The following is a 22,725-nucleotide window of genomic DNA, read 5'->3' on the forward strand; positions in this document are numbered from 1 at the left end:
GCATGTGGAAAATTGGACAGGTCAAGGGATGCATCGACCCACAGAGTTTGGCAATCCCTGCTTTACTGATTTGATCCACCAGTTCAAGTGGGTCCATCATACTGTGAGGGAACTTGTGCCAAAATGAGCCGATCGAAGAAGCAGAAATGTCAGGGAGAGTTCTTTCCGGACCCTATGCAGATGACACAATCCGGGGTAAAGTACAGGGAAAAGCATGCAGGATATGGGGATGAGAACAGGGAGGGTGTGTCCATGGAAGGCTGGTGGTGGGGGGAGGTGAGGCCGAAGCAAACGATCCAGGGATGAGTCAAACGGGAAATCCAAAAATGGCGCAAAAAGTGAAAGGCCAGGCGATCCATCTGAGACAGACGATTAAAATCCAGAACCAGTTCGGGACCGGCAGGGGGAACAGGAATGGGAACAGAAACTAAAACCATAATGGAGCCAGGTGCATCCAGGTCCCGGGTTCGCACGATGCGAGAATCAATGCACTGAGTGGGCATCTGGCTTTTAAGGGGGTCTGGAAGGAAGCTGAAACAGGGGGCAGGTGCACAAAATCAAGTCCGAAGTGAAAGAACTGGAGCGCCCTTAAGGGGGAGGGACTACAATCGTGACAGCACACACATGAATACTAATACACGACAATACATTTATTAATACATAAAATGTTTATATTGTGATTATCGAGGCTAGCCTTTATTTGGTCATGGGGGCCTCGGTACTGTATGCTAATTCTAAAGACAGTTTCACCCGTTTTCTGATTGCTAGGTTCTGTACCAGTGCAGACATGTCAAACAGTGAATGGCTGTACCTCTATTGTATCCGTGCTCAATGAATGAAATCAGTAATAAATGAATATATGTATAGTTATCCGAAAAACAAGTGGTTTATCGACTCATCTTCATTTGCAGATTTAGAGGCAGCTTCGATATTCGTTTTACAAACGGGTTTTGTTTTTTATATGGGTCACACATGCCATAGCAACAAAACATCTCTAGAGATGAGGCTATAGATCACCTTTCCATCCTCCAGGTTTTCCTCCCAAAGCCAACGGCGACCCCTGCTGGCCGAGAGAGCAAGAGCTTGCAGCACCTGGTATTCCCAGGCGGTCTCCCATCCAAGTACTAACCAGGCCCAACCCTGCTTAGCTTCCGAGATGAGACAGGATCAGGCCCGTTCAGGGTGGTGTGGCCGCAAGCGATAGCCATGGCGCCTGACTCGCTACTTGAAGCTGTGTGTGGCCTGGGCTCCATGCTCCCCGAGCGGGACTGAAGGATCGTTCGTGTGCAACTCTTTGGAAAGGAGCTGCTTTCCAAATCGCATTGTGTACCTGGATGTTGGCAAATGTGCTCCCTTGTGTTGGCTTGTCCCGCACTGGAGGAGCACAAGGCAAGTCTTCACAAGACAAAAACCTCCAGTGCACAGCACTCAAAACATTTCTGGGCTGTCGCGTGTTTATTTCAGCACATAAAGCGCACCAGTCCAACACGTCGGCCGGGCGCGGCGCCTCCGCCCTCTTGTGGCCTTGCGGCGTCAGAGCAAGAGGCTCCTTCTCGCTGCCTTTCCGCTGTGTTGCAGAGCCCCGAGAGGGAACCTGGAGCGCACACTTTGTGGGGGGCGGGGGATTGCGTTCGCGCTCTGCCCCCGGTCTCTTGCGCGAGTACTAAATCTCACGGCGCCAGCCAGCGGCCAGGAGACAAGTACAATATCGCGGGACAGGGGGGCCTCGTCATTGATTGTTACATATGAGACGGGGATTAGGAGGAGACCCCGACTGATTGGTAAAGGGGAACACTAACACCAGAGTGACACCCCCTGCCTCTCTTTTTGAGAGACGCCCTGGGATTTCTTAATGGCCAAGGAGGGTCGGGACCTCGGTTTACGCCTCCCCCGAAGGACGGCGCCTGTTTGTGCAGCAGAGTGTCGCCATCAGGATGCTGGGGCATAAGAAAGCCACACAGACCGCAGGGTGAGCGCTCCCTACTGGTCCCAGTCACACCTCTTGCAGGAGCAGCAGCAACCTGAGCTTTTCCAGGGGGAATCTCCCATCCGGGTGCCGGCTAGGCTCACACCTGCTGGGCTGCCGTGGGTGAGCCCAGTCGAGAGTCGCAGGGTGACATCTAGTCACCAGGGAGAAACGATACAAGCGAAGGATTACTCGGCTCCCAGCACTTGAAAAGACCGACAAATGACTCGTTCCCGCCGGAGCTGAATGTACCTGCATGTGTCGTGTCGTCTACTTCCCCCGCCCCGCTGTGTTTGCTGTATTGTCTTTGAAGCCGGCCCCCGAGACCGGGAACCAGTTTCTTTGGGGTACAGCAGTGGCATCGACTCCTTTCGAACTGGGATCCTATCGCAGCTCGTGGTGTCGTAACTCTTCCGTATCTGATATTGGACCAAACACATCAGGGGAGAGCGCGAACGCAGTCCCCCACTACCAGAAATTATGCAGTCGAGATTCCCACATTTGGGGAATTCGCAGGGATCAGCACAGCCGGAGTGCAATGGCCGAGTCTTGCTCTGGGTGAATCTCCTTCTTGATCAAGGTATCTCCCTTGCCAGGTAAGTATGAGTTGTACAAGCCCCTGCAAGCGGCCCGCACCCACAGCACAAAGCGTGCAGCCTAGGCCAGCTCCTCGCCCCGCACACCACCGCCTCCTGCTGGGCCCACTCTTTCGCACACTCACACGCCACACTAACACTCAAAAGGGTGGGCAAAACGAGAAAACGAGCGCGCCGTTTCCTACACATCTGCAGTCGCCAATGCGCATTCGCAGCATGTCCCGGGACGCAATTTGGCCTCATTTGCATAACACCAGACCGGCAGATCGCTACGCAAGCTCGCGTTGTGCGCCTGCCACACACCGAACAAACACCGGAGCCTTTTCAGCAATTTCCAAAAAACGGGCCTGCTCGCCTGCCCACAAGGCTCCGTCTCTAACCCGCTCTCCAGAGCCTGCTGCCTTCTGTGCTGTTCTCTCGGCACCGCTGCAGCGCACACAACTCCTGCAGCGCGGGGAGAAAGTTCCACGCTCCGCCGCAGGGAAGGCTCGCTGTGGAGCTTAGTACTGATAACACTGCTGATATTGATGGAGTAGAAACAAGTGATGTATTGGCAGCTTTATCTGGGACGAGAAGTCCTGGAACAACTACAAAAATGTTAGGATTCAGAGGAAGAAATATTTTTCCACCTCACCTCACCCAATCCTGTTGCATTAACGAAGCTGAAGTTGGCTTCTTATTCGGCAGCTTCTTATTCGCGTTTTTCGTTCCACCTTATAAGATGCTGCTGTGATGTTATGCCGCCTTTCGCCTGTAGATGGCTCTCTATAGTTATTTTTAAAAATACTAATCCGAGTGGATTACTGGACATAGCCTCAGTAAAGCGGAATATGTAAGTAATGATGATCCAAATTGCATTTTTGTATGAAACACATTTAAGAAAATCGAAAACCAATTTTCAAAACTCACAATAACACAAACTGGCATGTTAGACGACAAGTAAATAAGACAAAAGCAAACCATCAATTCACTGGCATTTTCTGCATATTTACCACAACCTTGCCTTCTGATTATTAAAAGTCTCAAAATCCTGCATTTTGCAAGAAATGTTAATATAGCAGTCTACAATGGGACATTTAGAACATGGCATGTGAGAATATGGTTAACCGAAGATGAGCAAAGGGTGATGGCACTTTCTGCTTATTGCTATGACCCTCCCTCCTGATTATAAAATAGTCTCACAATTGTGCCACTGAGGTAATGTGACAAATTATGAAAATCATTAAGTATAAGAAAATTTACTGTACCATTTTTTAAATATGACCTTCTGAACATGTAAGGATTAACAGTCAACAAAATAGCACCCCTTCTGCTGATTTACTTTTTCCCTCCTTCCTTGTCACCAGAACATCTTAATATTCCGACACTAAGGTAGGAGAGACAAAATCACTCATCACGAACATTTGTAATTACGACACGTCACTGTTGCATTTCTGCGTTGTGACATTCTGAACATGGCATGTTAAAGTATATAGAAAACCTAGATCAGAACAGGTTAAATGTAATTCATAGTGATTTATATTTTTTTAATTCTTTCTAAATGAAAAAATATGTTTTTCAGTGATTATGACACTTCGGTATTACATAAAATATGCTTCAATGCCAAAATAAATAATAATGGAAAAAATACCCACAGTGGACATTCATACAGATGCAGCCATTCAAAGTGCGCGGTACAGACACGTACCGCAGGTAATTGGCTGCGGTGTCGCGTTCATGACGCAAGATGACGTTGGGTACCGCGGTACGTGATTGGTTGACCGACAGGGGCACTCGTGGTCCGTTGGTCTGTCGTAGAAAGACTTACAGTAAACGTCTTTGCTGTGCCCGTTGTAGATATTGAATTTTACCACTGAAGGGAAATCTTAGTAGCTGAGCATAAAAAGAATAGGAGCATACTGTAACGCGTGTGAAGGCCATAAACGATATTAATTTTGGAACATAAACATACAGTATATAGCTGGTCTTGGTACTTTAAAGAAAAAATACACACCAGTATTCCATTTCTCCCTAAACATTTTAAGCATCGAAGTCTTTAACTAACGTGATACCGGAGTCAACAAGCATACTTTTAGAATTTGATTAATAGGGAATATAATATGGAATCGCGTATCTAAAGAATTTAATAACGGTGTGATTATATTCGTGTACTGCGACAGGGCTGTGTGGGGCTGTTTCGCCTCCCTGTTCATGTGTGCTGTCTTGTAGCCTACTGGTCTCCGTGCCTGACTAACAACTGGCAGGTTGTGTGTTCGAATCCAGCTGGTGCTGGACTTTTAACAAACATTTCTTCGAAAAAATAGAATAGCGATATTATGGACAATCAATTGACTTTTATATTTCAAAATATCGCAACATGATCGATTCTAAGTCATTTTTGATAACAATGAATAGTCACCTTCTTCCCTTCTGACAACGGTCCCTGCTTCTGCTTTCTGCTTCTATTGTGTGTGTGTGTGCAACAGAGTAAATTTTTATAGAGAAATGGAGGCTGGACAGTATGCGTTACAATATAAACATTTATATTGATTTAAATCGTGTTCTGATTTAAATCGCAAACGCGTGTTTAATTATGTGTGTTTTTTAATCATAATCAGGCTAATGCAACATAAATTGATACAGTATCTTTGTCTTCTAAGTATCTTAATAAACTTTCAGCATAGCTTTCTACCCGTCAAGATTTATATTTCTTGGGATTTTGGGATCAAACGTGGAAGGATTAGATTGTAATCGTTTTTATTTGTCAAATACGTGATTGTATTTCTGAATGTTATGTGACACCTACAGTAGTTCACTGCTTTAAATACATCGAATTAAGAAAGTTATGTGTAGCACTTTAGATCTTTTTTCTGAACCAGGGAAAATCTGATCATGTTTCTCTATAACAATAATAAAAAACTTTATTTTACATATCGCCTTAAAAGTGGCATCTCAAAGCAATACAGTAGATCGAAAAACAGTTAAAAGGGACCAAATTAAATACCAGACAATCGCAAACGCGTTTTCAATAAAATTATTTTATTCATTCAGCAGAGAGTGAGAGGGACATCCAGCAGAGAGAGACACACACACCGGTTTTCATTGACAAAATTGTTTTTTTTTCAATTCCTCTTGTCTAACAGGAATGTTTTGTTTGTGGACAGACTGTTAGACTAGAGGAAAAGAGCGCCTCCTCCTACGAAGCATTAATCGCGTATCTAAGGAAAATTGCAGTATACCTTTGTTCATGCACATCATTATACAGTATCTCATTTTGTATTTCGATAAAAAAAATCGTTTGCCCAGCCACTATTGTTGTTATTGTTTTTATCCTGTAAAGCGCTTTGAGGAGCGCCACACCATCCTTACACAAAGCAGAAACTGATTGTATTTTCCGATAACATACAAGTGCAAAGATTACAGATTTTAATCGTCTTTTTTCTGAACCAGGGAAAATCTGATCATGTTTCTCTATAACAATAATAAAAAACTTTATTTTACATATCACCTTTAAAAGTGGTAGTACCTTTTTTAGTACTATATTTTTGTATTATATTCCCTATTAATCAAACTCTAAGAGTATGTATCGGCTTGTCAGTCAGGTCTTTTTTCTCTATTTCAATTGTCGTTTACACATGCACGACTTTAAAAGCTAGCAAGACAGGTTTCGATTCACATTAGCTGGTGAGCCTTGTTAACAAAAAAACTAATAATAATGTAACATGCCACTGTTTGTTCATGAACAAAGTTATACTGAGATTTCCTTAGATACGCGATTAAAAAATAAATAAATAAAAATTTGAATCTCCTGCGGAACACATTCCATAAGAATCAGCAGTTTTACAGTATATATCGCCTTTAAAGGTGGCTTCTCAAAACGCTTTACAGGATAGAAACAACCAGAACAGCAGCAACAACAATATTGTATTTCATTGCACTTTGAAAACCAAGTAATAACTTAACTATACAGTACGTGCAAAATACTGAGATTTCCTTAGATACGCGATTAAAAAATAAACGTTTCATATGTTGCTGTTGTGAATGCCTGTGGAGTGTATCTTATTAAGCTCTAAATTGCATTTTGAGCGCGGTTTTTGACTTTTTTTAAATTGCATTTTGGGCGCGGACAGCACATACAAGGGTTAATGAACTGCGCCAAGAAATTTAAAATAGTATTCTTTAGGTGTGAGGGTAGGAGTGGACCGCAGCAGGCATAATCAGCAAACCAGGAAAACAAAGAACAGGAACAAGCTTAGTCTTCCTCTAACGCAGTCTTTGCCTCGGACCACCCCTCTTGGCACATTAGCCCTTTAATTTTCGATTTTCTGTATAGAACACCGAATATCTTGAGGAAGTCTGTCAAGCAAAGACTGCTGGATAATTGAGGTGCAAACATTGGTTCAAAATCAACATCCTCTGCTATTGCCGTTGATTCTTTGCGAGTTTCTTCAAGTTCTTCATCTGACCTTCAATATCGAGGGATAATACCGTACTATTTGTAGCTTTCTTTTGATCGCCCGTTTTATTAAAATGCCAGCCTCTTTTACAATTATTTAGATGTTTAGCAAGGTGTAATAGCCCCCCTCGCATCCTCAGCTATAATATTTTAAAAGTACAACAAAATTACATTATATTGAACAGCGTTTATGTTAACATTTATATTCAAATTAAAGTAAATATACGAAAATATTAAAATACAACTTCGGCGATCTGTCGTTTTTGCTTGTCAAGTTCTCAAACAATTTTGCGTTGTAATTTAAATTACTTTAGCTGAAGATGCAACGGGAGCATAAGTGAATTCTCCCGCCACCCACTGGAACATATAATTCCATGGGTGAATACTAACTGCTCGCAAGTTGCCAATATCGGAAATTATTGGAAATTCCCGGTAATGTTGACTCTGGTACTCAATTGTTTACTACTGCAAATATCAAAATAGTTCCGGTTTTGCGGAACAATTATTTTTTTGCGGTGATGATGTTTACTATAGGAAGAAGTGCGTCCCTGGGTGGGATCAAAAAACCCACCTTGGGGTTAATAGCTGAACACGCTAACCGATTGCACCACAGAAATGCTTACACCTTGTTTTTTTTCATTTACATACTTTTGGTGAACAAAGAAATTCGCTCGCATTTCATCTTTCGCAAGCTATATGATTTAAAAAAAACAAGTTGTTCTTCAAAGGAAATGAATTAACGCATTAAACCAAATCAAGACCTCTTTGAGTGTCCCAAATTACATGTTCTGTAAAACAAGACAGGAAAAAAAAGGTACCTCTGGAATTCGGATCCAGGATCTCCTCTTTATGAAACAGGTGTTTTAACCAGCTTTACCACAGTGCCGGCAGAACACTATTCTTATACAGGTGGGTACCCACCCTCAAACCTTTGTTCTCTCGCTACTTTACCTTTGCCTACTGCCCTGTCTTTCTCACACCTGAAGAAGGCTCCACTGCCGAAACATTGTGTTCTCTTTCTTCTTTTTTTCAGCATGGAATGAACCTATTACCTATTCTTATACAGCCGCTTGGACACACCGCTCTGAGACATCTGAGGTCGATGTGCGCTGAGCCTGGTCGCCGAACAAAATCATGCCCAAGGGGGGTGACTTTTGTGACGAGGTGGCCGAGTGGTTAAGGCGATGGACTGCTAATCCATTGTGCTTTGCACGCGTGGGTTCGAATCCCATCCTCGTCGGTTTATGTCTTCGACTTCTGATCTGTTTCCAAGTCGGACTTGCTTTCTTTAGCTACTGTAGTAGAGCAGTAATATTTCTAGCGTTGGCTGAACATGGGTTACAGCAGTAGCTGACAGATATAGCCTCTTAATATTTAGGTTAAATTTATGCTTTGTACTGCTTTCACCTGATATTAATAGTAGTCCTGGTGAACGATTTAGGGACATGGCGCATCTTGAAAATGTTCTTTTTAAATTAAGTTTGGAAAAAATGCACTCACCAGAAGCAGAAACTGGTCGTATCTGCAAAATGCGCAATGCAATAGCAATGTCTTGCTATGAGTCCTTACCTATTACAGGAGGCGTTGTAGGACTTTTTTAGCTCAGAAAAAGCTATCAATTCATCTTACATTTCTACTCCATCAATATTAGCAATGTTATCTTTACTAAGCTCTAAATAAATGCAAATTTTAAAATACATTTTAAAATAAATGCTATTCCATATGTTGTAACTTTGTGGTATTTAGAATTTTTATCAGAGGATGCAAGGGAAAGTATTATACAAATGTGAAAGAGGCTTGTATTTTAATACAATTTTCGATCAAAAGAAAACCAAAATCCGTATGATATTACCGTCAATATCCCTTGATATCAACGTTCAGTTGAAAGATTTAAAGAAACTCTCAAACAAGCAACTGCAGTAGCAGAGAGTTTTGATTTGAGCCGATGCTTGTAGCTCAATACTCCATTCATCCTTGAGAGAAGCAAAGGTTAGTATGTTTTGAGTGTCACCATGATCCTCTTCGCAATCCAAACGAAAGGTTTCATGTGATCCTGATTCCACTAGAAAAAGAGTCAATTTCTACCTGCACTGATATCCCTTCAAATGTTTTATAAGAACTCCGACGTTTATAGAGTAGAAGCCTGGTCCATTTCTTCTACTAAACGAGACTCCCGAAAGCTCAGTATACAAAGAAGTAGAGGCTCCTGTTCTGATTAATCCTCACGTCTGATTGTTTTGCTTAGACCTTTAAAATGTACACTGTGGACTGTTTGCTCTTCCTAACACAATTAAAAAGCCGCCGACAAATTTACCGATCGGGAGTTTAGTTCAGTGATAGCGCGCACTTAAGACGCTCCGTTTTCTATCGCCGGCATCTCTGTATTCTTTTTAAACGCGATATCTTTTATTCTTCGTGTGTGAAATTCAGGGAGACTCATAAACCCTTTGTCTGTTTTAAAGATACATTATTTTAATCCAGACATAATGAAAGACGTAGTAACTAGACACACGTACAAAACACATGAATAGTAGCGGCTCTGAACTCAATGTGGTGCTGGATGGGAATGCAATACAAACGCCAATGGCACAATGGATAACGTGTCTGATTACGAATCAGAAGACTGTAGGTTTCTACTCCTTCCTGGTTCGTGAAAAAGCTTTTAAACCACACTACTCAACACTGACATCATAGTGTGTGCGGTCCTACACAACCTTACTATCGACCGGGCGGAAACAGCGTCTTTTCGCACGCTCCTGTACTTCACAGAGGTCTTGAGCCACCGGTCATTTGTTCCCAATGTATTTCCGCTGCCTTCATGCACTCTTGTACCAAACGCACGTTCCTTCTGTACGCGGAGCCGATCATTTGCATTTGGGCTGTGCCGACAGACCAAGACGAGCTCTGTCGGCTCAAACGCAGCGCAGCACCTGCAAGAACAACAGAAAGATTAGCATCCAGCGGGGGCTTCTTAGTGAGCCCAAGATCTCATCAAGAATCGGCTCCAGCAACAGGGCTGGGCGCATTGTTCCATACTCCGACCACTCTCGGTGTAAACAGGTCCCTCCTGGTCTCTGCTTGAAATGCACTTTCCTGCGTTTGCTTTGGTGTAACTGGCTTCCCCTGCATGGGCGAATGTGAAGAAGATCCTTAGTAAGTCATTGAAGAAACCCGAGAAGAGGTCGGAGTGGCCTCTGTCGTTCATCAACGATCCAGTCAGGCAGTACTCCTCTGTAAAGCGCCGTTCGTTCACATCGATTGGCTTTTTTTTGCCTTCATTCGTGCATGTAGTAAAAGCAGATGCCCCTATTCTGCCGGGACCTACAGTCGAACCGGGGTTGTTGCGGCCACAACGCAAAGTACTGACCACTATACGATCACGGCGAGTTACCGAGACACACACGGCAGGGCGGAAAAGGTCCCCGGTTCGAAACAGAGCGGCTTCTTTTGTCGCCACGCACACTGTTTGGGGATTCGCCTAGCGCTGTGATCAAACAGACCCACTCACCTCTTAGTGTGGCGGGATCTGCACAGTGCATGTCGCAGCGCTTCCTGCTTTCACTTCAATGCGCGTCCTTATGTCGAGTCGTGTGCCGTGCAGAGGCTCTGAAACCGAGAGCAATGAAAAGGTGCACGGCGCTGTGAAAGAAAACGCAGAGAAGTGAAAGGCAGTCCTTTCTCTAAGGAGGTAGAAGAAGAGCAACTCCCCGTCGGGGAATCAAAACCCGGTCTCCCGCGTGACAGGCGGGGATACTCACCACTATACTGACAAGGAAGACGTCAGTCTTGTCAACCCCCGGCATCGTGTCCCGACCCACCGTGCTGGAAGCCGACGCGTGCTGTGATTCCTTTACGGAGCAGAAATGACAACCGAGGAGCCGTGAGATCATTTCAGCATTTCGCAGCAATTCAGCTTTTCGAAAACAGAAACGACCAACTCGGAATGACTTGCTTTTGACGCTTTTCAAAGCGTTCTTTGTGCACGACGACTGCGCCGCCTAGCAGATACAAATGGGTTGTACAACTTTGAAATAGCAAATGGAAGAGAGCTAAGCCCCCTCTCTTTTAGCCCAGGTTCGATCTGTCTCCCAGAATCACCAGGGCACACACACACACTGTCTTGTTTCTCGTACACGTATAGTGTAAAAATGAAGAACCCAGGACGAAGATGTGACACTCGAAGAAACTCTTTATTATTTAACCTGTAACTCTGAACCAGTTAGCTCCTAAATTCACTATGACCTGTGACCCTGAGCAACCGTTATTCCCCGCTCAGCCCTTCATCAATCAACATGCAGTTTCACTGCTGACGCACACAAATATTACACCTTCTCCAGCTGTTATGAATCGCCTCTCTTCAAAGCCCGGTGTGTTTTTTTTGGAGATGTTATATATTTTAGAAAGTTCAGGTGGGTAGCTGCGTCAGCATGCGTAGGCTGCAAAGGAACAAGTAATAGGTTTATTCCATGCTGAAAAAAAGAAGAAAGAGAACACAACGTTTCGGCCGTGGAGCCTTCTTCACGTTGTGTTCTCTTTCTTCTTTTTTTCAGCATGGAATAAACCTATTACTTGTATATTTTAGAAAGAGCACTGTGACGTCAGAGACACCAGCCAGAGCGCCGGGATCAGAGAGCGAGACCGCGGGAGGCGCGCGAAGCGCACTGCGGAGAGTTATTGATCACTTATCTAGCGACAACCTATTAATTCAACTGAAGAACCGTAGAATTAACGATTAACTTCACCGATTGGTGAGTACTGATTCTTTTCCCGTTCTTGACCCTGTTTTAAATATCTAGAAAACGGTCAATACCGCCTGGATCGATCAATTACAGTACCATAGTGCGTTTAGTGTTAATAATGTTCAATCCGAAATTAAAAAATGGTTATTCAAATTATTATTTAGGAATTTAATCCTAGAGCTAGAGAATTATATTCAAGTTGATAAATTTGTTTAAGTAACAGTTGAAATGCATTTTCCGTTTGTTTACAAATCATAAGAATGGTAACCACGGCGACACGCGCCACGTCACTGTGCCCTGCTAGGCGTCTCGCCTTCGTCACAAAGAGCGGTGTGACGTCACGGACAGCTACTAATACTAATGCTAGTGTATTCCTGTTAATATTAGTGAGAGTACAACTGGTAGTTTTAATATTAATGCTAGTGTTCATGTGAGTATTAATGATGATAGCGCTACTGATAGTTGTAATGCTAGTATTCATGTAATATTAGTGCTTATTATAGATTTACTGTTAGACTATTTACACTAGTAGTCATGTTAGTTTTAGTGATAGCATTACTGTTATTATAAGTATTAGTAGTGTAGTAGTAATTTTGTGTTATTGTTAGTAATAATGATAGTGTTAGTCATAGTGATAGTGTTACTGGTATTTTTGTTAGTGTTTGTTATAGTGTAACTGTAGGTAAGAGTGGTGTCCGTCATTGTGTGAGTTTGTGTCTGTGAGTATGTGTACTGTCTATGTGTGATTCTGTAAATGTGTGCGTATCAGTGTGTGGGTGTGTATCTCTGAGTGAAGTGTCTACAGTATGTGTGTGTCTGTGAATGTGTGCTAGTTTGTATTTGTGCATGTATGTGTCTGATTGTGTGTATAAATGTGTATGGTGTTAGTCAGTATGTGTAGTGTCTGTGTGTGTGAATGTGTGTGAGTGTGTAGGTATATCTGTCAGTGTGTGTAAATGTGTGTAGGTGGGCTTGGGCTCCAATGTTGTGTCTGATAGAAGTGACCCATCAACAGGTGTTGAGGTCTAGAGCTGCTTGCAAATGGAATCACTTTCTAGAGTCCAGAACAATGTCTACAAAGCTGTGAGTGCTCTATTTTTATCACTATTAGTAGTAATGACAGCAGTAATAGTAGCAGGAGTATTAGTATCAGAATTAGTATTAGAATCTGAAGTCATGGTCGTAGTAGTAATGGTAGTAGTGGTAGTAGCAGTTGTGTCAGTGGCAGCAGTATTAGTAGCAGTAACAGTACTACTAGTAGCTTTAGAAACATTAGTAGTAGCATTAGGAGTAGCTGTAAAATTGTATTAGTTGCAGTTGTATCAGCGGCAGCAGTAGTAGTAGCTGTAGTAACACTAGAACCATGTGTTACGATCCCTGCCTCCCGGCAACGAAAGAGGCAGAAGTAGGCGTAGTCTTAGTTCATTAGTCTACCTATCAGTGTACGCTTTCAACACCACACCCCCGTCTCACCTTATATTTAAGCACTAGTCTTTCCCTACCTCCTTGCTCAGTATTGGTTTTCCTTTCGAGCTACTTAGTTGTGCTACGCCTTCTACCTCTTCGTACTGTTCAGGTTCCGACTTTGGTTTCTCCCCTCTTACTACGTTTTTTGGATTACGGCTCGGCTTCGGTTGCTCTCTCTCAGTTTAGATCACTGGCTTCCCCTGGACTCTCGGCTCTCTCCTTCGACTATGGTATTTGGATCACGACTTGTCTCTATCGGCTCCTGCAAGTGGATTTATTACTTGGTTTCGGTTTCACTGGCCGAATCCTTAACAAGTAGCTAAATACACAGGCCACACTGCTTCAGTTGAGGCTCAAACTCACAACCTCAGCATGACTTTGCTGTGCATTGCTGTATAAGCAATGCGCGCTGACCGACTGCGCCACTGGAGCTGTTTAACACCCTCTCCTCATACAGACTGATGCTGCAGAAACACAGGCTGCAAACAGGGTTTCAGTTGTGGATCCATCTCCACATGGGGGAAAGGGACAGTAAAAAAGCAAGGAAAATACAAGAGAAGAAACTGAAAGAATTGTGCTCACTGCAAAGTAGGAAGGAAAGAGGTGGCCGGATACGTAAAAGAACTCCGCAGATAATTTGTAACGACATTCTTTGGTGATAATCAGCGGTCGGATTTCTCTTCCTGTTCCGCTGTGCAGTATGAAGGTACATTCTCCGAGATTGGTTAGTTATATGTGATCAGCTGATATTAAATAGGACTAATAAGAATCAATACAATTGATGTCTGGCAAAGGCAAATAACCTTTGTACATGATCTGGAATGTGACTGGTTAAATTTCAGCACAGTTGCTACCCCCTTTATAAAGGGTGTGCACACTTAAACAACCAAGACATTGAAAGTTTTTTTTTTATTATTGTTCCAAAAATGTGTTTTGTTTCTTAAATGTTGTTGATTAAAAGATCTTATTAAATGTGAAAAGGTCAAATTCTTAGTGAAAAAATCAGTAATGTGAGGAAAGATGGATTGTGGGAGCCCCTTGACTCCTTGTGTAATTCTGTATTTCTCTCTCATTCTATTGGGAGTTGTGCCGTCGCTTCTGGATAAAGTCTGTCAGTGGCCATTCCAGATGTGTCAGGTATGACTGCACTTCGGCACAAGAAGAGACATCTGATTTGCGAGGATCCCAGCAGTGTCTTCATTTGTTTAGAGCCCAGATAGCTCAGTTGGTAGAGCATCAGACTTTTAATCTGAGGGTCCAGGGTTCAAGTCCCTGTTTGGGCGGTTGTGCTTTTCTTCAATCTATTGTGAATGTCATTCTAAATCGTCTTTTATCTTTCCCTCTTCTAGCTGTACTGTGGTTATTTTAAATGTTCTTCACTTCTATTTTCTTTAGTGTTTCCTTTCACAAACCGAAAATGTTCAAGGTGATCTTCTCACCACACTCCACGTAGATAAATTAAAAGAAATCACAGTAGAGTAAAGGACACGCAATGAGGAGCTCCCGCAGTGAGTACTCTTGAATACGACAAGAGGAAAGGCACACTGCACATCTGCGGAACATCGCAAAGTAATTTTTTTTATTAAAGGTTCAAGGAAACCTGAATATGTTTGCTAGAAGTATTTCAGAATCACAGTCAAATCGAGTACGATTGCTGCACAGATCTGCCGTGTGAAATTAGAATACTGTTTGTGCATTGTATAAAATACGCTGTTCAAAGCTTTTCTAAAACTACAGAGATACGTTTCAGAATGAGTCTTCCTGTAAAAATAAAATCTCTGCATGGGCGCTATAAGCAGAGTCTGAAGCCTGCTTAACAGAAGAACTATATTCAGAGGGCCAAAGAAGTGAATATTTCACCGAGTGAAAGAAAGCATCTCAGAAAAAGGAGGTGCAGTCTCTTCCATGCAGTATAACACCACAAAGTCAGACTACAAGTGCTGAAAAGCCACTATCAAGGGTAACCCGGCCGAGCGCTCTAAGGAGCTGGATTAAAGCTCCGTCTCTTTGAGGGCGTGAGTTGGAATCCCACTGCTCCCCAGTATCTCCTTGTTAAGAATCATGGTTTTGTTGTTGTAGATTCTGCGTGATTAAATCAGTTTCAGTAGAATTAATTTGAACAATCATATTTGTTTTATTCCTCCTACCATGGTAATTTGTGCTCAAAGATTTAACTTTTTTGTATTTTAAAAAACGTGCTAGCCTTGATGGGAAAGTAAGCGGAACCGCAGGCGTGGTGGCCAAGTGGTAAGACGTCAGTATCAATAAGGTCAATAATCTGTTAAACATTTTATGCCATTTTTTCCATAGATGATGCTCACGTTGGAACAGTGAGAAAGGTGTACCTGGATGCACTTGAACCATCACCTTACTATCACCTTACTATCATTTTAGTCCCAACCTGGCCACACTAAGCAATTGTACCACAGAGACTCCAACGAGTCGGTTTTCTCTATTTGCAGTTTTGGGTAAAAAATAATCTGCACTTTTAAGCAAGTATTTCTTGAAAAATGTTGTTTCAGAGAGAAACTGAGTAGACAGGAATAGCCCAGTCAGTAGAATATCGAACTTTTTATCTCTAGGTCCCTAGTCAGGCGACTGATTTTCTTGCAAGTACTGTGAACCTGCAAAATAGATGGTCTTTTGTCCCTCAGTTTTTCAAGTTGTTCTATGAATGTTTAAAATGTTCAATATTTTTCATGCTCTTAAGCACTTTCCATCACAAAGTTTATGGTGTTCTTGGTGCTGTGCTGCACGTAGATAATGTAGACGAGAGCACAGGTAACAATACAGGACAAGCAGTGAGGAGCTCCCGTAGCTTTCAACTCAGTGCAGAGTCCAGAGGGAAGCCTAGGTCGCTAAACGATCAACAGGTATCTAATAATGACGTTCACAAAGGTGACAATACGTTTTTTTCAACATATCCTTACATTTACTCATACAGCACAACGTATTTTCTATACCCTCAAATCATCAATGTAACGACTTTCTCCTGAGAAACACAAGTATAGAGTGAAATCACAATAACTTATAAAACAAATCTATTCAAACGCCCAGATATGACAGAACACACCCCTTTAAATGTGTATTTCCTTCATTTCAGTTTTCTTCCCTCCCCAGGATACCTGAAAATTCACTATCGCATATTAAAGGCTGTACATGTAATACATCTACTAATAAAGATGGACATTAAAGTTAATTATTAAAAAAATACACTTTTCATTCAGACCTGTATTGATAAAATTATTGTGAATAGTTGTGGTGTCTGGAAAGCAATTTTTGTTAAATATAACAATTCTCAAGCGAGTGGTGCATAAGCTTCTTATTTAGTGACTAAATTATTTCCACTGCATTCACAACAGTTCTAATGTGTTTGCTTGTTCCGCATAGCCTGCTACTGAGTTGTTTTCAGAACTGAAACCTATAAGAACATTATTTAAGATGCACCATGGCCCAGAATCGTTCATTGGGACTAGGATTAATATGAATTGAAAGTACTCCAAAATAAAAGATTTAACCTGAATATTAAAAGAGTAGGAAAGTATTAAAACAACACCATAACGTCTTGACTTCCAATCTTCTTCCAGGTTCAGGCCATGTACAGTAAAATGACATAATCAGTGGAGTCATGCCGAGGTTTAAAGTTTAAACCTCACCTGGAGCGGCCTGGTTTTCTGTCTTGACAAAAAAAGTGTTTTGTTCCACAACGGCGTGAAATGATCACGTCTTTCACTCTACTTCTTTCTTGTAATAAAGCAGATCTTGCTAGGTGAGCATTTGCTCTGGTAAATTAGGTCACTTTTCATGTTAACTCACTTCTTCTAAACACAACATTTCCTGGTGCATGTTTTCTCCATGAAAAAGTCATTTTCCCTTACATGATTTCTCGTCTTATTTCATCAAAGAGTACAGAAAGAAGAAAGGAAAAGTGTCGTAAATGAACTCTGCCGCCCTTGGGAGATGTCAAGCGCATTGGACATGAAAAGTGCCCAATAAAAGCCATTTCTCTTCGTTTCTCTTACAGTCGGGGCTCCTGTTGCGTGTAAAGGAGGCAGCTTGCTCAGCCAGCAGACTCAGGGCTTACTGAACGCAGATGGCTCAGAGCGGTGTGTCCAAGCGGCTGTAAAAGAGAAGAATTCTGCTGGCGCCGTAGCTTAGTTGCTTTAAGTATCTGTCTCGTTAACTGGAGATCCTGGCTCCACATCCCAGCTGTGCCTTTCTTCCTGTCTTTTTGTGCAGAAAGTACCATTTTGGACAACCGCATAGGGCTTGATTTAGTTTAATGCATGAATGCATTTCCTTTCTGCAACAACTTGTTTTTCAAGAAATTCATACAGCTTGTGAAAAATGAAATTTAATTCTTGCCTATCAGAGCAGAAGGAATATTGCCGACTGGCAATAAAATGCAAGCAATGTTTATTTTTTGACCAGAAAGGTGCGACTGGAGGAAAGCCTCTCTCGTCAGTCTCTGTGGCGCAATCGGTGAGCGCGTTCGGCTATTAACAGAAAAGTTGGTGGTTCAAGCCCACCCAGGGACGATCTTCTTATTATTGTCAATGTAAACACTGCCTCCTCTAAAGCCGAAACCTTAAACCTCTTTATATTTGCCGAAAATGCGAGTCTTTTGCCCGTGTCCAACAACAACACTTGAGACCGGGGAAGTCCAATAGTGATCAACACCGCAACTCCCCAGACAACCATATTCACCCATGGAAAAGTATCTTTGAAGGGCTGGCGGGAGATATCATTTATACTCCTGATGCGTCCTCTGCTAAAATAGTTTAGAAATACAGCGCGGATTTGTTTGAGAATTTGACAAGCATTGTTACGTTAGCACTGTGAAGTTGGATGTTGATATTTTGATATATTTACCTTCATTTTAACATAAATAGAAACATAAATGCTGTACAATCTACGCTGTACAGTCAAACACAGGTATATTTTGAGTCTCGTGCTGATCGTCCTGTGGATCCAAAAGAAAATGTTAAAGCTGATACATTTTCGATTGTAATTTGCATCTAGCTACAACGTCCCTGGAAAAGAGATTTTATTAGTTGCGTGCAATCGGTATCTTTTACTTTACGTATGGTAGTGGAAATAGTTTGAAAAATGTTTTCTAAAGAAGATTGTATTGCCAGGACCTGCCTTTAGCGCTCAGTAGCGATGACGCTGTTGATATAGATGGAGAAGAAATGTAAGATGAATTGATGATCTAAGCTAAAATAGCCCTAACACGCCTCCTGTAACAGTGTTTGTATTCATAGCAAGTAATATTCTTTTTCAAACCCGAACGTTGCTTTTGCATTAAGTGTTATGTAACCATTAGCGGTTTCGGTAGCTTCTGAAGAGCGCACTTTGCAAACTAAAGCCTATAAGAACATTATTCAAGATGCACCATGGCCCAGAATCGTGCATCGGGACAAGGATTAACATCAATTGAAAGTACTCCCAAATAAAAGATTTGACCGAAAAATTGAAAGAGTAGGCAAGTATTAAAACAACGCCATAAATGCTCGACTTCCAGTCGCTTTCCCAGTTCAGGCTTTGTAAAATGACATGATCAGTGGAGTTATGCCGCGGTTGTGAGTTCAAGCCTCACCTGGAGCAGCCCGGTTTTCTGTCTTGACAGGTAAACAGTGTTTTGTGTTATTTGCTAAATGGAGAGAGGATTCTGTGTTAATTGTGCTCCTCCTGGGAGAGGTCAAGATGAGAAGTTCACGAGGCTGGTGGTAAATATCCTGTCCAGGAATATCGGGGCTATAGGGGGTCAGATCTATAGATGTAGTAAACACATCAGTGGAGACGGTGTGTCTGCTCTCTGTGAGAGAGCCGGGCGGAAAGAATAATCTGTGGTCTGGGAAGAAGAGACCCTCGTTGGAAGAGCGGCGCTCCTCACAGGAGAGAATGAAAAAAATCTTTTTCAGGGACGCTGATTGTTCTCTTTGGGGGAATTAAAAGCACCTGTGGCGAGTGACCTCGTGGCGCAACGGTAGCGTGTCTGATTCCACATCAGAAGGTTGCGTGTTCAAATCACGTCGAGGTCAGCTGAGGAGTTTGCAGGTGCTGCTGGTGCCGAACCCAGAAATCACACCACGCAGTCGGGTTTTATCTGTACACCACATAGGTAATCTGAACGAAGTAACAGCGCAGTACAGAACACCCAGTCAGGAGCTTATGCAGCGAATCGTCATGAACACGACAAGAGAAAAGACACACTGCATATCCACGAAACATCACGCCCGGCTTTAGAGACAGTGACATCAGAGAATGGAAGCTTCAGATCTCCTTCCTGTTACAGGTTCAAGCAAACCTGAAAGTTAGGGAGTGTTTGGTCTCTTTTGTTTGAAAAAGTGTCTGAAGCCTGTAATTATAATTTGCCCTTTTTTAATTGTGGTTGAAATCCACTCCCATGTACCAAGACCTTACAGTATATTCATGTTTACTTAAATGACTAACGCCATTGGACATTATTTGGTGTTTTTTTTTTAACGATTTGCAATTTAATGCAGGAAAGAAAGGAACCCAGACCCAACGTTTGCTTTCAGGTGCGGTTCATTTACATAACGGACATCTATTTCTGAGGAGCCTGATTTAAATCACACAACCCCGGTAGAAGTCGAATCGACAATCTAATAAACCGAAATCAGACGCGTTATCCATTAAACCACTAGCCCGTCACGTAAATGAATTGCACCATGGTGAGTTCAGCGCCGCTCCTAGTAATACCCCACCCCCATCTTAAATTTCTACGTGAGAAACGTATTTTCTACATTTTTATCAGTTTTTAAAAATCATCACTTTTAAGCAGACAAAGCCTTTATGTGTCGCTCTGAATTTCTAATTGATTTAGAATTCCAAGAAAAAAGCGTTTTGTTCCACAACGGCGTGAAATGATCACGTCTTTCACTCTACTTCTCTCTTGCAGTAAAGCGGAACTTGCTGGGTGAGTATTTGCTCTGGTAAATTAGGTCACGGATCATGTTAACTCACTTCTGCTAAACACAACATTTCCTTGTGCACGGAAGTGTGTCTTTGTACAGCTGTTAAACAAAGGGCTGGTGGTCAGGGACGCGCTTCGGATTGTTTCGATGTAAACACAATCTCCGCTAAAAGCCCTCTTGAACTTTGCAGGAAATGTGCGTGTTTTAAACCATTTTCACGTGTGGAATTTTATCTTCAGCTGGCTGTAGTTAGAATGACTTATACACCCGTTGTGTATCCTTAGCAAAAATATTTTAAAATTATAACACAGAGTTGTTGGAGAACTTGATAATCCTTGACAATCATTATTAAATGAGCACAGTACAAATGTACATTGATATTTTTGTTGTATGTACTTTAATTTTAAAATATATAAACATAATTGTGCTGATATGGATGTTCATTTGAAGGATTTGAGGAATCTATAAAGGATGTCAGAACAACCAAAGAAACATTTGGGCATCTGCATATTTGTAAAGATTAAAGAGCACCGTAAGTGTGAAGTTTGCACACACGAGAGAAGAAATCAGTTTCAATGCACGTCATTAAACTGATGGTATGCTTATCAATCGTGCATAAAACGTGTATAACAGAGGATGGCTTTGATCCATCGATCTTTGGGTTATGAGCCCGGCACGCTTCTGCTGCGCCACTTAGCTATATTTAACACAACTGTTTTTGCACCTGAGATGAAAAGTTTCAACGGTAAACGCAGACGTCACTGAGCACTTGGTCTTTTGTAGTACCAATCATCACACGCTGCTCTACATGGGCGTGTCTTCAAGATCGTTGAGAACCAAAGCTTCTGCCTTCCTGGCTACTGATTCTTTCTTCGTTAATTCCCAAATCTTCAATGAGAATCAGTGAAACGAAAACCAAACACATGTACACACTCGCGTCCTAGCCTGAAAGAAAAATGATGGAAGCGTTTGAGAAATAACAAGAGTAGTCTGAACAGCTCCAGCCTATCAACTGCTCTACAAAGTGATCGCTATCTCCACACCCAGTTTATAACACTGAAAATGATTCAGGAAGCACAGCAAAGTTCTAAAATCAGCGGTTGAAAAGCGTCTAGATACATAAAATGACAATTTCTCAAAAGTAAAATCTTCATCTTTTAAATATTGTCATCCATATATTTTCGTTTTTCTCTTTTTTACATAACAAGCTTTCGAGAAATAAACTGTCTTGTAATGAAGGCTGCATTAGAAAATGTGTATCTAAATTAAAATCGGGTTTATTACTTCTGCGTTTTTCAGCTTTCTTAGCGCTTGGGTCTCGATTCAGATATTGCAATGAAAGCAACAGGGGAGTAAGTTTTCCTTTTCTAAATCAAAGGTGATCTGCTCACAAGGAAGTATAAAAACTTCAGCGTTTACGTTTTGAAGACCGCAAATTGTCGAAACAATATTGCTTCATAAGCTAATAAGTAACGTTTCTGAGCACGCATTGTATTACTAATGCTGTTATTAATAAAAAAAGGCTTAAATTCACATAATGGAATTTGGACGGCTCAAAGTAGTCTATTCCTTGTACAACTTTACTTGCCCGCTGAGTAGAGTTTAAAGCAACGGCAGCAGAAGTAGCAGTAATAGCGTGGTTAGAGTGTCACAATACACTCTATGAAAGAATTGCGGCTTCAGATCGTTTTGTTCTGTTCAAGCTACCTACAGGCTCCGATTAGCTGACATTGGCTGTGATCTTTTTCATGAAATTCTTCACATATTTGAAATATTTAATTCGGGTTCGCCTAATACACGGTGCAAACAGTACCTGCAGCAGAATGCTGTGGCACATGAAGTCGTTTTGTTTATCGGTTGTAAGGACTGAGGAGCGTACTACAAATCGAGGAAACGAAAAGAAAATTAAACAGGTGTCACTTTTTGGATTGCTAATCCATTGTGCTCTGCTCGTCTTGGTTCAAATCCCATCCTTGTCATGGTTAAGGCCTAAAACGTGTGTGTTTTTTCTAAACGGTGTTTGCATTTGTTTCCTCTTTTACTCCTGTAAACTCAGGATTTTTTTTTCCTTGGTGGCAACAATACGCTTCTGCAATACAGTAAATCGTAGACTCCGCTTTCAAAATAGCTGCACCAGGCATTCGGATACAGATAAACACAGGGATTTAAAATTCAGGAATATGAATGGCCAATTGCTTACAGCTAGGGTTTTCACGTTTTCTTATTTAGCGATTTGTGTATCAATCTTTTAACAATTCATTAAAATGCTAACAATATGTAAAATCAAAACAACAGCACCGTTAAATGCTGGGGAGACAGGTAGTTTTTTTTTTCCAATCAGATGCCAATCTCTAATGCTGTGTGTGAGAACTTACGTACCTTTCCTTTTCTCACATTTTCTGACAACTATTCCAAAGGGGCACCCTGTCAGCTCCTAATACTTTTTAAAAGTCTGCCTGCATGTTTGATTATTGTCGTTTTATTTAGAAAAAGTTCAATATTGATCATAACTAAAGAAAATTAGGATCACGAATAAAAAAGGGCTGAAGATGCGAGTCGCTCTTGAATCAGAGCTGGGCGA

General features: G+C 41.9%; 5 non-coding genes and 1 pseudogene across 5 annotated transcripts; 4 read left to right on the forward strand and 2 right to left on the reverse strand.

The window, feature by feature from the left end:
* Positions 1-1,080: 1,080 nt before the first annotated feature.
* On the reverse strand, positions 1,081-1,199 carry LOC148827861 (5S ribosomal RNA; annotated as a pseudogene).
* Positions 1,200-2,406: 1,207 nt separating this feature from the next.
* Positions 2,407-2,570, reverse strand: LOC148827862 (U1 spliceosomal RNA). Its single transcript, XR_016091870.1, has one exon. It is a non-coding gene; the product is annotated as a U1 spliceosomal RNA (small nuclear RNA).
* Positions 2,571-8,155: 5,585 nt separating this feature from the next.
* trnas-gcu (transfer RNA serine (anticodon GCU)) lies at positions 8,156-8,237 on the forward strand. Its single transcript has one exon. It is a non-coding gene; the product is annotated as a tRNA-Ser (tRNA).
* A 6,176-nt stretch (positions 8,238-14,413) lies between these two features.
* trnak-uuu (transfer RNA lysine (anticodon UUU)) lies at positions 14,414-14,486 on the forward strand. The gene has a single exon. It is a non-coding gene; the product is annotated as a tRNA-Lys (tRNA).
* A 3,181-nt stretch (positions 14,487-17,667) lies between these two features.
* Positions 17,668-17,741, forward strand: trnan-auu (transfer RNA asparagine (anticodon AUU)). Its single transcript has one exon. It is a non-coding gene; the product is annotated as a tRNA-Asn (tRNA).
* A 1,434-nt stretch (positions 17,742-19,175) lies between these two features.
* On the forward strand, positions 19,176-19,247 carry trnaw-cca (transfer RNA tryptophan (anticodon CCA)). The gene has a single exon. It is a non-coding gene; the product is annotated as a tRNA-Trp (tRNA).
* The last annotated feature ends 3,478 nt before the right edge of the window (positions 19,248-22,725 follow it).

This window comes from Atractosteus spatula, chromosome 10, assembly GCF_055471065.1.
Source record: "Atractosteus spatula isolate fAtrSpa1 chromosome 10, fAtrSpa1.hap1, whole genome shotgun sequence".
Lineage (NCBI taxonomy): Eukaryota > Metazoa > Chordata > Actinopteri > Semionotiformes > Lepisosteidae > Atractosteus > Atractosteus spatula.